This window comes from Ornithodoros turicata, chromosome 1 (genome assembly GCF_037126465.1).
Source record: "Ornithodoros turicata isolate Travis chromosome 1, ASM3712646v1, whole genome shotgun sequence".
Taxonomy (NCBI): Eukaryota; Metazoa; Arthropoda; class Arachnida; order Ixodida; family Argasidae; genus Ornithodoros; species Ornithodoros turicata.
This window is the reverse complement of record NC_088201.1, coordinates 176,667,884-176,680,911: the sequence shown is the minus strand read 5'-3', so window position 1 is coordinate 176,680,911 and position 13,028 is coordinate 176,667,884. Positions and strand designations below refer to the sequence as shown.

Sequence of the window (13,028 nt, the reverse complement as noted above, 5' to 3'; positions counted from 1 at the left end):
CTCGTGTGTGATAGTTGTAATAGCAAACCGCATGGCACAATGAAGTCAACAACGATAACAAACGAGGGTTCGTCCGGGATTTGCACCCGGGACCTCTCGCACCCTAAGCGAGAATCATACCCATAGACCAACGAGCCACAAATCCCATCCACGTCCCACTGTTCGTCGACCGGGGGCGTAATTACGTGATAGAAAGGAAAAGGCTTGTCAAGATACAAATATAGGCTCGTGTGTGATAGTTGCAATAGCAAACCGCATAGCACAATGAAGTCAACACCGATTAGAAACGAGGGCTCGTCCGGGATTTGCACCCGGGACCTCTCGCACCCTAAGCGAGAATCATACCCCTAGACCAACGAGCCACAAATCCCATCCACGTCCCACTGTTCGTCGACCGGAGGCGTAATTACGTGATAGAAAGGAAAAGGCTTGTCAAGATACAAATATAGGCTCGTGTGTGATAGTTGTAATAGCAAACCGCATGGCACAATGAAGTCAACAACGATAACAAACGAGGGCTCGTCCGGGATTTGCACCCGGGACCTCTCGCACCCTAAGCGAGAATCATACCCCTAGACCAACGAGCCACAAATCCCATCCACGTCCCACTGTTCGTCGACCGGAGGCGTAATTACGTGATAGAAAGGAAAAGGCTTGTCAAGATACAAATATAGGCTCGTGTGTGATAGTTGTAATAGCTAACCGCATGGCACAATGAAGTCAACAACGATAACAAACGAGGGCTCGTCCGGGATTTGCACCCGGGACCTCTCGCACCCTAAGCGAGAATCATACCCCTAGACCAACGAGCCACAAATCCCATCCACGTCCCACTGTTCGTCGACCGGAGGAGTAATTACGTGATAGAAAGGAAAAGGCTTGTCAAGATACAAATATAGGCTCGTGTGTGATAGTTGTAATAGCAAACCGCATGGCACAATGAAGTCAACAACGATAACAAACGAGGGCTCGTCAGGGATGTGAACCCGGGACCTCTCGCACCCTAAGCGACAATCATACCCCTAGGCCATCGAGCCACAAATCCCATCCACGTCCCACTGTTCGTCGACCGGAGGCGTAATTACGTGATAGAAAGGAAAAGGCTTGTCAAGATACAAATATAGGCTCGTGTGTGATACTTGTAATAGCAAACCGCATGGCAAAATGAAGTCAACAACGATAACAAACGAGGGCTCGTCCGGGATTTGCACCCGGGACCTCTCGCACCCTAAGCGAGAATCATACCCCTAGACCAACGAGCCACAAATCCCATCCACGTCCCACTGTTCGTCGACCGGAGGCGTAATTACGTGATAGAAAGGAAAAGGCTTGTCAAGATACAAATATAGGCTCGTGTCTGATAGTTGTAATAGCAAACCGCATGGCACAATGAAGTCAACAACGATAACAAACGAGGGCTCGTCCGGGATTTGCACCCGGGACCTCTCGCACCCTAAGCGAGAATCATACCCCTAGACCAACGAGCCACAAATCCCATCCTGGTCCCACTGTTCGTCGACCGGAGGCGTAATTACGTGATAGAAAGGAAAAGGCTTGTCAAGATACAAATATAGGCTCGTGTGTGATAGTTGTAATAGCAAACCGCTTGGCACAATGAAGTCAACAACGATAACAAACGAGGGTTCGTCCGGGATTTGCACCCGGGACCTCTCGCACCCTAAGCGAGAATCATACCCATAGACCAACGAGCCACAAATCCCATCCACGTCCCACTGTTCGTCGACCGGGGGCGTAATTACGTGATAGAAAGGAAAAGGCTTGTCAAGATACAAATATAGGCTCGTGTGTGATAGTTGCAATAGCAAACCGCATAGCACAATGAAGTCAACACCAATTAGAAACGAGGGCTCGTTCGGGATTTGAACCCGGGACCTCTCGCACCCTAAGCGAGAATCATGCCCCTAGACCAACGAGCCACAAATCCCATCCACGTCCCACTGTTCGTCGACCGGGGGCGTAATTACGTGATAGAAAGGAAAAGGCTTGTCAAGATACAAATATAGGCTCGTGTGTGATAGTTGCAATAGCAAACCGCATAGCACAATGAAGTCAACACCGATTAGAAACGAGGGCTCGTCCGGGATTTGCACCCGGGACCTCTCGCACCCTAAGCGAGAATCATACCCCTAGACCAACGAGCCACAAATCCCATCCACGTCCCACTGTTCGTCGACCGGAGGCGTAATTACGTGATAGAAAGGAAAAGGCTTGTCAAGATACAAATATAGGCTCGTGTGTGATAGTTGTAATAGCAAACCGCATGGCACAATGAAGTCAACAACGATAACAAACGAGGGCTCGTCCGGGATTTGCACCCGGGACCTCTCGCACCCTAAGCGAGAATCATACCCCTAGACCAACGAGCCACAAATCCCATCCACGTCCCACTGTTCGTCGACCGGAGGCGTAATTACGTGATAGAAAGGAAAAGGCTTGTCAAGATACAAATATAGGCTCGTGTGTGATAGTTGTAATAGCTAACCGCATGGCACAATGAAGTCAACAACGATAACAAACGAGGGCTCGTCCGGGATTTGCACCCGGGACCTCTCGCACCCTAAGCGAGAATCATACCCCTAGACCAACGAGCCACAAATCCCATCCACGTCCCACTGTTCGTCGACCGGAGGCGTAATTACGTGATAGAAAGGAAAAGGCTTGTCAAGATACAAATATAGGCTCGTGTGTGATAGTTGTAATAGCAAACCGCATGGCACAATGAAGTCAACAACGATAACAAACGAGGGCTCGTCAGGGATGTGAACCCGGGACCTCTCACACCCTAAGCGACAATCATACCCCTAGGCCATCGAGCCACAAATCCCATCCACGTCCCACTGTTCGTCGACCGGAGGCGTAATTACGTGATAGAAAGGAAAAGGCTTGTCAAGATACAAATATAGGCTCGTGTGTGATAGTTGTAATAGCTAACCGCATGGCACAATGAAGTCAACAACGATAACAAACGAGGGCTCGTCCGGGATTTGCACCCGGGACCTCTCGCACCCTAAGCGAGAATCATACCCCTAGACCAACGAGCCACAAATCCCATCCACGTCCCACTGTTCGTCGACCGGAGGCGTAATTACGTGATAGAAAGGAAAAGGCTTGTCAAGATACAAATATAGGCTCGTGTGTGATAGTTGTAATAGCAAACCGCATGGCATAATGAAGTCAACAACGATAACAAACGAGGGCTCGTCCGGGATTGGCACCCGGGACCTCTCGCACCCTAAGCGATAATCATACCCCTAGACCAACGAGCCACAAATCCCATCCACGTCCTACTGTTCGTCGACCGGAGGCGTAATTACGTGATAGAAAGGAAAAGGCTTGTCAAGATACAAATATAGGCTCGTGTGTGATAGTTGTAATAGCAAACCGCATGGCACAATGAAGTCAACAACGATAACAAACGAGGGCTCGTCCGGGATTTGCACCCGGGACCTCTCGCACCCTAAGCGAGAATCATACCCCTAGACCAACGAGCCACAAATCCCATCCTGGTCCCACTGTTCGTCGACCGGAGGCGTAATTACGTGATAGAAAGGAAAAGGCTTGTCAAGATACAAATATAGGCTCGTGTGTGATAGTTGTAATAGCAAACCGCATGGCACAATGAAGTCAACAACGATAACAAACGAGGGTTCGTCCGGGATTTGCACCCGGGACCTCTCGCACCCTAAGCGAGAATCATACCCCTAGACCAACGAGCCACAAATCCCATCCACGTCCCACTGTTCGTCGACCGGGGGCGTAATTACGTGATAGAAAGGAAAAGGCTTGTCAAGATACAAATATAGGATCGTGTGTGATAGTTGCAATAGCAAACCGCATAGCACAATGAAGTCAACAGCGATTAGAAACGAGGGCTCGTCCGGGATTTGAACCCGGGACCTCGCGCACCCTAAGCGAGAATCATACCCCTAGGCCATCGAGCCACAAATCCCATCCACGTCCCACTGTTCGTCGACCGGAGGCGTAATTACGTGATAGAAAGGAAAAGGCTTGTCAAGATACAAATAATACTCGTGTGTGATAGTTGTAATAGCAAACCGCATGGCACAATGAAGTCAACAACGATAAGAAACGAGGGCTCGTCCGAGATTTGAACCCGGGACCTCTCGCACCCTAAGCGAGATTCATACCCCTAGACCACCGAGCCACAAGTCCCATCCACGTCCCACTGTTCGTCGACCGGAGGCGTAATTACGTGATAGAAAGGAAAAGGCTTCTCAAGATACAAATATAGGCTCGTGTGTGATAGTTGTAATAGCAAACCGCATGGCACAATGAAGTCAACAACGATAAGAAACGAGGGCTCGTCCGGGATTTGAACCCGGGACCTCTCGCACCCTAAGCGAGAATCATACCCCTAGACCAACGAGCCACAAATCCCATCCACGTCCCACTGTTCGTCGACCGGAGGCGTAATTACGTGATAGAAAGGAAAAGGCTTGTCAAGATACAAATATAGGCTCGTGTGTGATAGTTGTAATAGCAAACCGCATGGCACAATGAAGTCAACAACGATAACAAACGAGGGTTCGTCCGGGATTTGCACCCGGGACCTCTCGCACCCTAAGCGAGAATCATACCCATAGACCAACGAGCCACAAATCCCATCCACGTCCCACTGTTCGTCGACCGGGGGCGTAATTACGTGATAGAAAGGAAAAGGCTTGTCAAGATACAAATATAGGCTCGTGTGTGATAGTTGCAATAGCAAACCGCATAGCACAATGAAGTCAACACCAATTAGAAACGAGGGCTCGTTCGGGATTTGAACCCGGGACCTCTCGCACCCTAAGCGAGAATCATGCCCCTAGACCAACGAGCCACAAATCCCATCCACGTCCCACTGTTCGTCGACCGGGGGCGTAATTACGTGATAGAAAGGAAAAGGCTTGTCAAGATACAAATATAGGCTCGTGTGTGATAGTTGCAATAGCAAACCGCATAGCACAATGAAGTCAACAACGATAACAAACGAGGGCTCGTCCGGGATTTGCACCCGGGACCTCTCGCACCCTAAGCGACAATCATACCCCTAGGCCATCGAGCCACAAATCCCATCCACGTCCCACTGTTCGTCGACCGGAGGCGTAATTACGTGATAGAAAGGAAAAGGCTTGTCAAGATACAAATATAGGCTCGTGTGTGATAGTTGTAATAGCTAACCGCATGGCACAATGAAGTCAACAACGATAACAAACGAGGGCTCGTCCGGGATTTGCACCCGGGACCTCTCGCACCCGAAGCGAGAATCATACCCCTAGACCAACGAGCCACAAATCCCATCCACGTCCCACTGTTCGTCGACCGGAGGCGTAATTACGTGATAGAACGGAAAAGGCTTGTCAAGATACAAATATAGGCTCGTGTGTGATAGTTGTAATAGCAAACCGCATGGCATAATGAAGTCAACAACGATAACAAACGAGGGCTCGTCCGGGATTTGCACCCGGGACCTCTCGCACCCTAAGCGAGAATCATACCCCTAGACCAACGAGCCACAAATCCCATCCACGTCCTACTGTTCGTCGACCGGAGGCGTAATTACGTGATAGAAAGGAAAAGGCTTGTCAAGATACAAATATAGGCTCGTGTGTGATAGTTGTAATAGCAAACCGCATGGCACAATGAAGTCAACAACGATAACAAACGAGGGCTCGTCCGGGATTTGCACCCGGGACCTCTCGCACCCTAAGCGAGAATCATACCCCTAGACCAACGAGCCACAAATCCCATCCAGGTCCCACTGTTCGTCGACCGGAGGCGTAATTACGTGATAGAAAGGAAAAGGCTTGTCAAGATACAAATATAGGCTCGTGTGTGATAGTTGTAATAGCAAACCGCATGGCACAATGAAGTCAACAACGATAACAAACGAGGGCTCGTCCGGGATTTGCACCCTCTCGCACCCTAAGCGAGAATCATACCCCTAGACCAACGAGCCACAAATCCCATCCACGTCCCACTGTTCGTCGACCGGGGGCGTAATTACGTGATAGAAAGGAAAAGGCTTGTCAAGATACAAATATAGGCTCGTGTGTGATAGTTGTAATAGCAAACCGCATAGCACAATGAAGTCAACAACGATAACAAACGAGGGCTCGTCCGGGATTTGCATCCGGGACCTCTCGCACCCTAAGCGAGAATCATACCCCTAGACCAACGAGCCACAAATCCCATCCACGTCCCACTGTTCGTCGACCGGGGGCGTAATTACGTGATAGAAAGGAAAAGGCTTGTCAAGATACAAATATAGGCTCGTGTGTGATAGTTGTAATAGCAAACCGCATGGCACAATGAAGTCAACAACGATAACAAACGAGGGTTCGTCCGGGATTTGCACCCGGGACCTCTCGCACCCTAAGCGAGAATCATACCCATAGACCAACGAGCCACAAATCCCATCCACGTCCCACTGTTCGTCGACCGGGGGCGTAATTACGTGATAGAAAGGAAAAGGCTTGTCAAGATACAAATATAGGCTCGTGTGTGATAGTTGCAATAGCAAACCGCATAGCACAATGAAGTCAACACCAATTAGAAACGAGGGCTCGTTCGGGATTTGAACCCGGGACCTCTCGCACCCTAAGCGAGAATCATGCCCCTAGACCAACGAGCCACAAATCCCATCCACGTCCCACTGTTCGTCGACCGGGGGCGTAATTACGTGATAGAAAGGAAAAGGCTTGTCAAGATACAAATATAGGCTCGTGTGTGATAGTTGCAATAGCAAACCGCATACCACAATGAAGTCAACAACGATAACAAACGAGGGCTCGTCCGGGATTTGCACCCGGGACCTCTCGCACCCTAAGCGACAATCATACCCCTAGGCCATCGAGCCACAAATCCCATCCACGTCCCACTGTTCGTCGACCGGAGACGTAATTACGTGATAGAAAGGAAAAGGCTTGTCAAGATACAAATATAGGCTCGTGTGTGATAGTTGTAATAGCTAACCGCATGGCACAATGAAGTCAACAACGATAACAAACGAGGGCTCGTCCGGGATTTGCACCCGGGACCTCTCGCACCCGAAGCGAGAATCATACCCCTAGACCAACGAGCCACAAATCCCATCCACGTCCCACTGTTCGTCGACCGGAGGCGTAATTACGTGATAGAAAGGAAAAGGCTTGTCAAGATACAAATATAGGCTCGTGTGTGATAGTTGTAATAGCAAACCGCATGGCATAATGAAGTCAACAACGATAACAAACGAGGGCTCGTCCGGGATTTGCACCCGGGACCTCTCGCACCCTAAGCGAGAATCATACCCCTAGACCAACGAGCCACAAATCCCATCCACGTCCTACTGTTCGTCGACCGGAGGCGTAATTACGTGATAGAAAGGAAAAGGCTTGTCAAGATACAAATATAGGCTCGTGTGTGATAGTTGTAATAGCAAACCGCATGGCACAATGAAGTCAACAACGATAACAAACGAGGGCTCGTCCGGGATTTGCACCCGGGACCTCTCGCACCCTAAGCGAGAATCATACCCCTAGACCAACGAGCCACAAATCCCATCCAGGTCCCACTGTTCGTCGACCGGAGGCGTAATTACGTGATAGAAAGGAAAAGGCTTGTCAAGATACAAATGTAGGCTCGTGTGTGATAGTTGTAATAGCAAACCGCATGGCACAATGAAGTCAACAACGATAACAAACGAGGGCTCGTCCGGGATTTGCACCCTCTCGCACCCTAAGCGAGAATCATACCCCTAGACCAACGAGCCACAAATCCCATCCACGTCCCACTGTTCGTCGACCGGGGGCGTAATTACGTGATAGAAAGGAAAAGGCTTGTCAAGATACAAATATAGGCTCGTGTGTGATAGTTGTAATAGCAAACCGCATGGCACAATGAAGTCAACAACGATAACAAACGAGGGCTCGTCCGGGATTTGCATCCGGGACCTCTCGCACCCTAAGCGAGAATCATACCCCTAGACCAACGAGCCACAAATCCCATCCACGTCCCACTGTTCGTCGACCGGGGGCGTAATTACGTGATAGAAAGGAAAAGGCTTGTCAAGATACAAATATAGGCTCGTGTGTGATAGTTGCAATAGCAAACCGCATAGCACAATGAAGTCAACACCAATTAGAAACGAGGGCTCGTTCGGGATTTGAACCCGGGACCTCTCGCACCCTAAGCGAGAATCATGCCCCTAGACCAACGAGCCACAAATCCCATCCACGTCCCACTGTTCGTCGACCGGGGGCGTAATTACGTGATAGAAAGGAAAAGGCTTGTCAAGATACAAATATAGGCTCGTGTGTGATAGTTGCAATAGCAAACCGCATAGCACAATGAAGTCAACAACGATAACAAACGAGGGCTCGTCCGGGATTTGCACCCGGGACCTCTCGCACCCTAAGCGACAATCATACCCCTAGGCCATCGAGCCACAAATCCCATCCACGTCCCACTGTTCGTCGACCGGAGGCGTAATTACGTGATAGAAAGGAAAAGGCTTGTCCAGATACAAATATAGGCTCGTGTGTGATAGTTGTAATAGCTAACCGCATGGCACAATGAAGTCAACAACGATAACAAACGAGGGCTCGTCCGGGATTTGCACCCGGGACCTCTCGCACCCGAAGCGAGAATCATACCCCTAGACCAACGAGCCACAAATCCCATCCACGTCCCACTGTTCGTCGACCGGGGGCGTAATTACGTGATAGAAAGGAAAAGGCTTGTCAAGATACAAATATAGGCTCGTGTGTGATAGTTGCAATAGCAAACCGCATAGCACAATGAAGTCAACACCAATTAGAAACGAGGGCTCGTTCGGGATTTGAACCCGGGACCTCTCGCACCCTAAGCGAGAATCATGCCCCTAGACCAACGAGCCACAAATCCCATCCACGTCCCACTGTTCGTCGACCGGGGGCGTAATTACGTGATAGAAAGGAAAAGGCTTGTCAAGATACAAATATAGGCTCGTGTGTGATAGTTGCAATAGCAAACCGCATAGCACAATGAAGTCAACAACGATAACAAACGAGGGCTCGTCCGGGATTTGCACCCGGGACCTCTCGCACCCTAAGCGACAATCATACCCCTAGGCCATCGAGCCACAAATCCCATCCACGTCCCACTGTTCGTCGACCGGAGACGTAATTACGTGATAGAAAGGAAAAGGCTTGTCAAGATACAAATATAGGCTCGTGTGTGATAGTTGTAATAGCTAACCGCATGGCACAATGAAGTCAACAACGATAACAAACGAGGGCTCGTCCGGGATTTGCACCCGGGACCTCTCGCACCCGAAGCGAGAATCATACCCCTAGACCAACGAGCCACAAATCCCATCCACGTCCCACTGTTCGTCGACCGGAGGCGTAATTACGTGATAGAAAGGAAAAGGCTTGTCAAGATACAAATATAGGCTCGTGTGTGATAGTTGTAATAGCAAACCGCATGGCATAATGAAGTCAACAACGATAACAAACGAGGGCTCGTCCGGGATTTGCACCCGGGACCTCTCGCACCCTAAGCGAGAATCATACCCCTAGACCAACGAGCCACAAATCCCATCCACGTCCTACTGTTCGTCGACCGGAGGCGTAATTACGTGATAGAAAGGAAAAGGCTTGTCAAGATACAAATATAGGCTCGTGTGTGATAGTTGTAATAGCAAACCGCATGGCACAATGAAGTCAACAACGATAACAAACGAGGGCTCGTCCGGGATTTGCACCCGGGACCTCTCGCACCCTAAGCGAGAATCATACCCCTAGACCAACGAGCCACAAATCCCATCCAGGTCCCACTGTTCGTCGACCGGAGGCGTAATTACGTGATAGAAAGGAAAAAGCTTGTCAAGATACAAATATAGGCTCGTGTGTGATAGTTGTAATAGCAAACCGCATGGCACAATGAAGTCAACAACGATAACAAACGAGGGCTCGTCCGGGATTTGCACCCTCTCGCACCCTAAGCGAGAATCATACCCCTAGACCAACGAGCCACAAATCCCATCCACGTCCCACTGTTCGTCGACCGGGGGCGTAATTACGTGATAGAAAGGAAAAGGCTTGTCAAGATACAAATATAGGCTCGTGTGTGATAGTTGTAATAGCAAACCGCATGGCACAATGAAGTCAACAACGATAACAAACGAGGGCTCGTCCGGGATTTGCATCCGGGACCTCTCGCACCCTAAGCGAGAATCATACCCCTAGACCAACGAGCCACAAATCCCATCCACGTCCCACTGTTCGTCGACCGGGGGCGTAATTACGTGATAGAAAGGAAAAGGCTTGTCAAGATACAAATATAGGCTCGTGTGTGATAGTTGCAATAGCAAACCGCATAGCACAATGAAGTCAACACCAATTAGAAACGAGGGCTCGTTCGGGATTTGAACCCGGGACCTCTCGCACCCTAAGCGAGAATCATGCCCCTAGACCAACGAGCCACAAATCCCATCCACGTCCCACTGTTCGTCGACCGGGGGCGTAATTACGTGATAGAAAGGAAAAGGCTTGTCAAGATACAAATATAGGCTCGTGTGTGATAGTTGCAATAGCAAACCGCATAGCACAATGAAGTCAACAACGATAACAAACGAGGGCTCGTCCGGGATTTGCACCCGGGACCTCTCGCACCCTAAGCGACAATCATACCCCTAGGCCATCGAGCCACAAATCCCATCCACGTCCCACTGTTCGTCGACCGGAGGCGTAATTACGTGATAGAAAGGAAAAGGCTTGTCAAGATAAAAATATAGGCTCGTGTGTGATAGTTGTAATAGCTAACCGCATGGCACAATGAAGTCAACAACGATAACAAACGAGGGCTCGTCCGGGATTTGCACCCGGGACCTCTCGCACCCGAAGCGAGAATCATACCCCTAGACCAACGAGCCACAAATCCCATCCACGTCCCACTGTTCGTCGACCGGAGGCGTAATTACGTGATAGAAAGGAAAAGGCTTGTCAAGATACAAATATAGGCTCGTGTGTGATAGTTGTAATAGCAAACCGCATGGCATAATGAAGTCAACAACGATAACAAACGAGGGCTCGTCCGGGATTTGCACCCGGGACCTCTCGCACCCTAAGCGAGAATCATACCCCTAGACCAACGAGCCACAAATCCCATCCACGTCCTACTGTTCGTCGACCGGAGGCGTAATTACGTGATAGAAAGGAAAAGGCTTGTCAAGATACAAATATAGGCTCGTGTGTGATAGTTGTAATAGCAAACCGCATGGCACAATGAAGTCAACAACGATAACAAACGAGGGCTCGTCCGGGATTTGCACCCGGGACCTCTCGCACCCTAAGCGAGAATCATACCCCTAGACCAACGAGCCACAAATCCCATCCAGGTCCCACTGTTCGTCGACCGGAGGCGTAATTACGTGATAGAAAGGAAAAGGCTTGTCAAGATACAAATATAGGCTCGTGTGTGATAGTTGTAATAGCAAACCGCATGGCACAATGAAGTCAACAACGATAACAAACGAGGGCTCGTCCGGGATTTGCACCCTCTCGCACCCTAAGCGAGAATCACACCCCTAGACCAACGAGCCACAAATCCCATCCACGTCCCACTGTTCGTCGACCGGGGGCGTAATTACGTGATAGAAAGGAAAAGGCTTGTCAAGATACAAATATAGGCTCGTGTGTGATAGTTGTAATAGCAAACCGCATGGCACAATGAAGTCAACAACGATAACAAACGAGGGCTCGTCCGGGATTTGCATCCGGGACCTCTCGCACCCTAAGCGAGAATCATACCCCTAGACCAACGAGCCACAAATCCCATCCACGTCCCACTGTTCGTCGACCGGGGGCGTAATTACGTGATAGAAAGGAAAAGGCTTGTCAGGATACAAATATAGGCTCGTGTGTGATAGTTGTAATAGCAAACCGCATGGCACAATGAAGTCAACAACGATAACAAACGAGGGTTCGTCCGGGATTTGCACCCGGGACCTCTCGCACCCTAAGCGAGAATCATACCCATAGACCAACGAGCCACAAATCCCATCCACGTCCCACTGTTCGTCGACCGGGGGCGTAATTACGTGATAGAAAGGAAAAGGCTTGTCAAGATACAAATATAGGCTCGTGTGTGATAGTTGCAATAGCAAACCGCATAGCACAATGAAGTCAACAGCGATAAGAAACGAGGGCTCGTCCGGGATTTGAAACAGGGACCTCTCGCACCCAAAGCGAGAATCATACCCCTATACCAACGAGCCACAAATCCCATCCACGTCCCACTGTTCGTCGACCGGAGGCGTTATTACGTGATAGAATGGAAAAGGCTTGTCAAGATACAAGTATAGGCTTGTGTGTGATAGTTGTAATAGCAAACCGCATAGCACAATGAAGTCAACAGTGATAAGAAACGTGGGCTCGTCAGGGATGTGAACCCGGGACCTCTCGCACCCTAAGCGACAATCATACCCCTAGGCCATCGAGCCACAAATCCCATCCACGTCCCACTGTTCGTCGACCGGAGGCGTAATTACGTGATAGGAAGGAAAAGGCTTGTCAAGATACAAATATAGGCTCGTGTGTGATAGTTGTAATAGCTAACCGCATGGCACAATGAAGTCAACAACGATAACAAACGAGGGCTCGTCCGGGATTTGCACCCGGGACCTCTCGCACCCTAAGCGAGAATCATACCCCTAGACCAACGAGCCACAAATCCCATCCAGGTCCCACTGTTCGTCGACCGGAGGCGTAATTACGTGTTAGAAAGGAAAAGGCTTGTCAAGATACAAATATAGGCTCGTGTGTGTAGTTGTAATAGCAAACCGCATGGCACAATGAAGTCAACAACGATAACAAACGAGGGCTCGTCCGGGATTTGCACCCTCTCGCACCCTAAGCAAGAATCATACCCCTAGACCAACGAGCCACAAATCCCATCCACGTCCCACTGTTCGTCGACCGGGGGCGTAATTACGTGATAGAAAGGAAAAGGCTTGTCAAGATACAAATATAGGCTCGTGTGTG

The 13,028-nt window shown here is 49.7% G+C and overlaps 31 non-coding genes across 31 annotated transcripts; all 31 read right to left on the bottom strand.

The window, feature by feature from the left end:
- Positions 1 to 290: 290 nt before the first annotated feature.
- Positions 291 to 362, bottom strand: Trnap-agg (transfer RNA proline (anticodon AGG)). Its single transcript has one exon. It is a non-coding gene; the product is annotated as a tRNA-Pro (tRNA).
- Positions 363 to 515: 153 nt separating this feature from the next.
- On the bottom strand, positions 516 to 587 carry Trnap-agg (transfer RNA proline (anticodon AGG)). Its single transcript has one exon. It is a non-coding gene; the product is annotated as a tRNA-Pro (tRNA).
- Positions 588 to 740: 153 nt separating this feature from the next.
- On the bottom strand, positions 741 to 812 carry Trnap-agg (transfer RNA proline (anticodon AGG)). The gene has a single exon. It is a non-coding gene; the product is annotated as a tRNA-Pro (tRNA).
- Positions 813 to 1,190: 378 nt separating this feature from the next.
- Positions 1,191 to 1,262, bottom strand: Trnap-agg (transfer RNA proline (anticodon AGG)). The gene has a single exon. It is a non-coding gene; the product is annotated as a tRNA-Pro (tRNA).
- Positions 1,263 to 1,415: 153 nt separating this feature from the next.
- On the bottom strand, positions 1,416 to 1,487 carry Trnap-agg (transfer RNA proline (anticodon AGG)). The gene has a single exon. It is a non-coding gene; the product is annotated as a tRNA-Pro (tRNA).
- Positions 1,488 to 1,865: 378 nt separating this feature from the next.
- Trnap-agg (transfer RNA proline (anticodon AGG)) lies at positions 1,866 to 1,937 on the bottom strand. The gene has a single exon. It is a non-coding gene; the product is annotated as a tRNA-Pro (tRNA).
- A 153-nt stretch (positions 1,938 to 2,090) lies between these two features.
- On the bottom strand, positions 2,091 to 2,162 carry Trnap-agg (transfer RNA proline (anticodon AGG)). The gene has a single exon. It is a non-coding gene; the product is annotated as a tRNA-Pro (tRNA).
- Positions 2,163 to 2,315: 153 nt separating this feature from the next.
- Trnap-agg (transfer RNA proline (anticodon AGG)) lies at positions 2,316 to 2,387 on the bottom strand. The gene has a single exon. It is a non-coding gene; the product is annotated as a tRNA-Pro (tRNA).
- Positions 2,388 to 2,540: 153 nt separating this feature from the next.
- Positions 2,541 to 2,612, bottom strand: Trnap-agg (transfer RNA proline (anticodon AGG)). The gene has a single exon. It is a non-coding gene; the product is annotated as a tRNA-Pro (tRNA).
- Positions 2,613 to 2,990: 378 nt separating this feature from the next.
- On the bottom strand, positions 2,991 to 3,062 carry Trnap-agg (transfer RNA proline (anticodon AGG)). Its single transcript has one exon. It is a non-coding gene; the product is annotated as a tRNA-Pro (tRNA).
- A 378-nt stretch (positions 3,063 to 3,440) lies between these two features.
- Positions 3,441 to 3,512, bottom strand: Trnap-agg (transfer RNA proline (anticodon AGG)). Its single transcript has one exon. It is a non-coding gene; the product is annotated as a tRNA-Pro (tRNA).
- An 827-nt stretch (positions 3,513 to 4,339) lies between these two features.
- Trnap-agg (transfer RNA proline (anticodon AGG)) lies at positions 4,340 to 4,411 on the bottom strand. The gene has a single exon. It is a non-coding gene; the product is annotated as a tRNA-Pro (tRNA).
- Positions 4,412 to 4,789: 378 nt separating this feature from the next.
- On the bottom strand, positions 4,790 to 4,861 carry Trnap-agg (transfer RNA proline (anticodon AGG)). Its single transcript has one exon. It is a non-coding gene; the product is annotated as a tRNA-Pro (tRNA).
- Positions 4,862 to 5,239: 378 nt separating this feature from the next.
- On the bottom strand, positions 5,240 to 5,311 carry Trnap-cgg (transfer RNA proline (anticodon CGG)). Its single transcript has one exon. It is a non-coding gene; the product is annotated as a tRNA-Pro (tRNA).
- A 153-nt stretch (positions 5,312 to 5,464) lies between these two features.
- Positions 5,465 to 5,536, bottom strand: Trnap-agg (transfer RNA proline (anticodon AGG)). Its single transcript has one exon. It is a non-coding gene; the product is annotated as a tRNA-Pro (tRNA).
- A 153-nt stretch (positions 5,537 to 5,689) lies between these two features.
- On the bottom strand, positions 5,690 to 5,761 carry Trnap-agg (transfer RNA proline (anticodon AGG)). The gene has a single exon. It is a non-coding gene; the product is annotated as a tRNA-Pro (tRNA).
- An 822-nt stretch (positions 5,762 to 6,583) lies between these two features.
- Positions 6,584 to 6,655, bottom strand: Trnap-agg (transfer RNA proline (anticodon AGG)). The gene has a single exon. It is a non-coding gene; the product is annotated as a tRNA-Pro (tRNA).
- A 378-nt stretch (positions 6,656 to 7,033) lies between these two features.
- Positions 7,034 to 7,105, bottom strand: Trnap-cgg (transfer RNA proline (anticodon CGG)). Its single transcript has one exon. It is a non-coding gene; the product is annotated as a tRNA-Pro (tRNA).
- Positions 7,106 to 7,258: 153 nt separating this feature from the next.
- Positions 7,259 to 7,330, bottom strand: Trnap-agg (transfer RNA proline (anticodon AGG)). The gene has a single exon. It is a non-coding gene; the product is annotated as a tRNA-Pro (tRNA).
- A 153-nt stretch (positions 7,331 to 7,483) lies between these two features.
- Positions 7,484 to 7,555, bottom strand: Trnap-agg (transfer RNA proline (anticodon AGG)). The gene has a single exon. It is a non-coding gene; the product is annotated as a tRNA-Pro (tRNA).
- A 597-nt stretch (positions 7,556 to 8,152) lies between these two features.
- On the bottom strand, positions 8,153 to 8,224 carry Trnap-agg (transfer RNA proline (anticodon AGG)). Its single transcript has one exon. It is a non-coding gene; the product is annotated as a tRNA-Pro (tRNA).
- Positions 8,225 to 8,602: 378 nt separating this feature from the next.
- Positions 8,603 to 8,674, bottom strand: Trnap-cgg (transfer RNA proline (anticodon CGG)). Its single transcript has one exon. It is a non-coding gene; the product is annotated as a tRNA-Pro (tRNA).
- A 153-nt stretch (positions 8,675 to 8,827) lies between these two features.
- Trnap-agg (transfer RNA proline (anticodon AGG)) lies at positions 8,828 to 8,899 on the bottom strand. The gene has a single exon. It is a non-coding gene; the product is annotated as a tRNA-Pro (tRNA).
- Positions 8,900 to 9,277: 378 nt separating this feature from the next.
- Positions 9,278 to 9,349, bottom strand: Trnap-cgg (transfer RNA proline (anticodon CGG)). The gene has a single exon. It is a non-coding gene; the product is annotated as a tRNA-Pro (tRNA).
- A 153-nt stretch (positions 9,350 to 9,502) lies between these two features.
- On the bottom strand, positions 9,503 to 9,574 carry Trnap-agg (transfer RNA proline (anticodon AGG)). Its single transcript has one exon. It is a non-coding gene; the product is annotated as a tRNA-Pro (tRNA).
- Positions 9,575 to 9,727: 153 nt separating this feature from the next.
- Trnap-agg (transfer RNA proline (anticodon AGG)) lies at positions 9,728 to 9,799 on the bottom strand. The gene has a single exon. It is a non-coding gene; the product is annotated as a tRNA-Pro (tRNA).
- A 597-nt stretch (positions 9,800 to 10,396) lies between these two features.
- Trnap-agg (transfer RNA proline (anticodon AGG)) lies at positions 10,397 to 10,468 on the bottom strand. The gene has a single exon. It is a non-coding gene; the product is annotated as a tRNA-Pro (tRNA).
- Positions 10,469 to 10,846: 378 nt separating this feature from the next.
- On the bottom strand, positions 10,847 to 10,918 carry Trnap-cgg (transfer RNA proline (anticodon CGG)). The gene has a single exon. It is a non-coding gene; the product is annotated as a tRNA-Pro (tRNA).
- Positions 10,919 to 11,071: 153 nt separating this feature from the next.
- Trnap-agg (transfer RNA proline (anticodon AGG)) lies at positions 11,072 to 11,143 on the bottom strand. The gene has a single exon. It is a non-coding gene; the product is annotated as a tRNA-Pro (tRNA).
- A 153-nt stretch (positions 11,144 to 11,296) lies between these two features.
- On the bottom strand, positions 11,297 to 11,368 carry Trnap-agg (transfer RNA proline (anticodon AGG)). The gene has a single exon. It is a non-coding gene; the product is annotated as a tRNA-Pro (tRNA).
- A 1,272-nt stretch (positions 11,369 to 12,640) lies between these two features.
- On the bottom strand, positions 12,641 to 12,712 carry Trnap-agg (transfer RNA proline (anticodon AGG)). Its single transcript has one exon. It is a non-coding gene; the product is annotated as a tRNA-Pro (tRNA).
- Between the last annotated feature and the right edge of the window lie 316 nt (positions 12,713 to 13,028).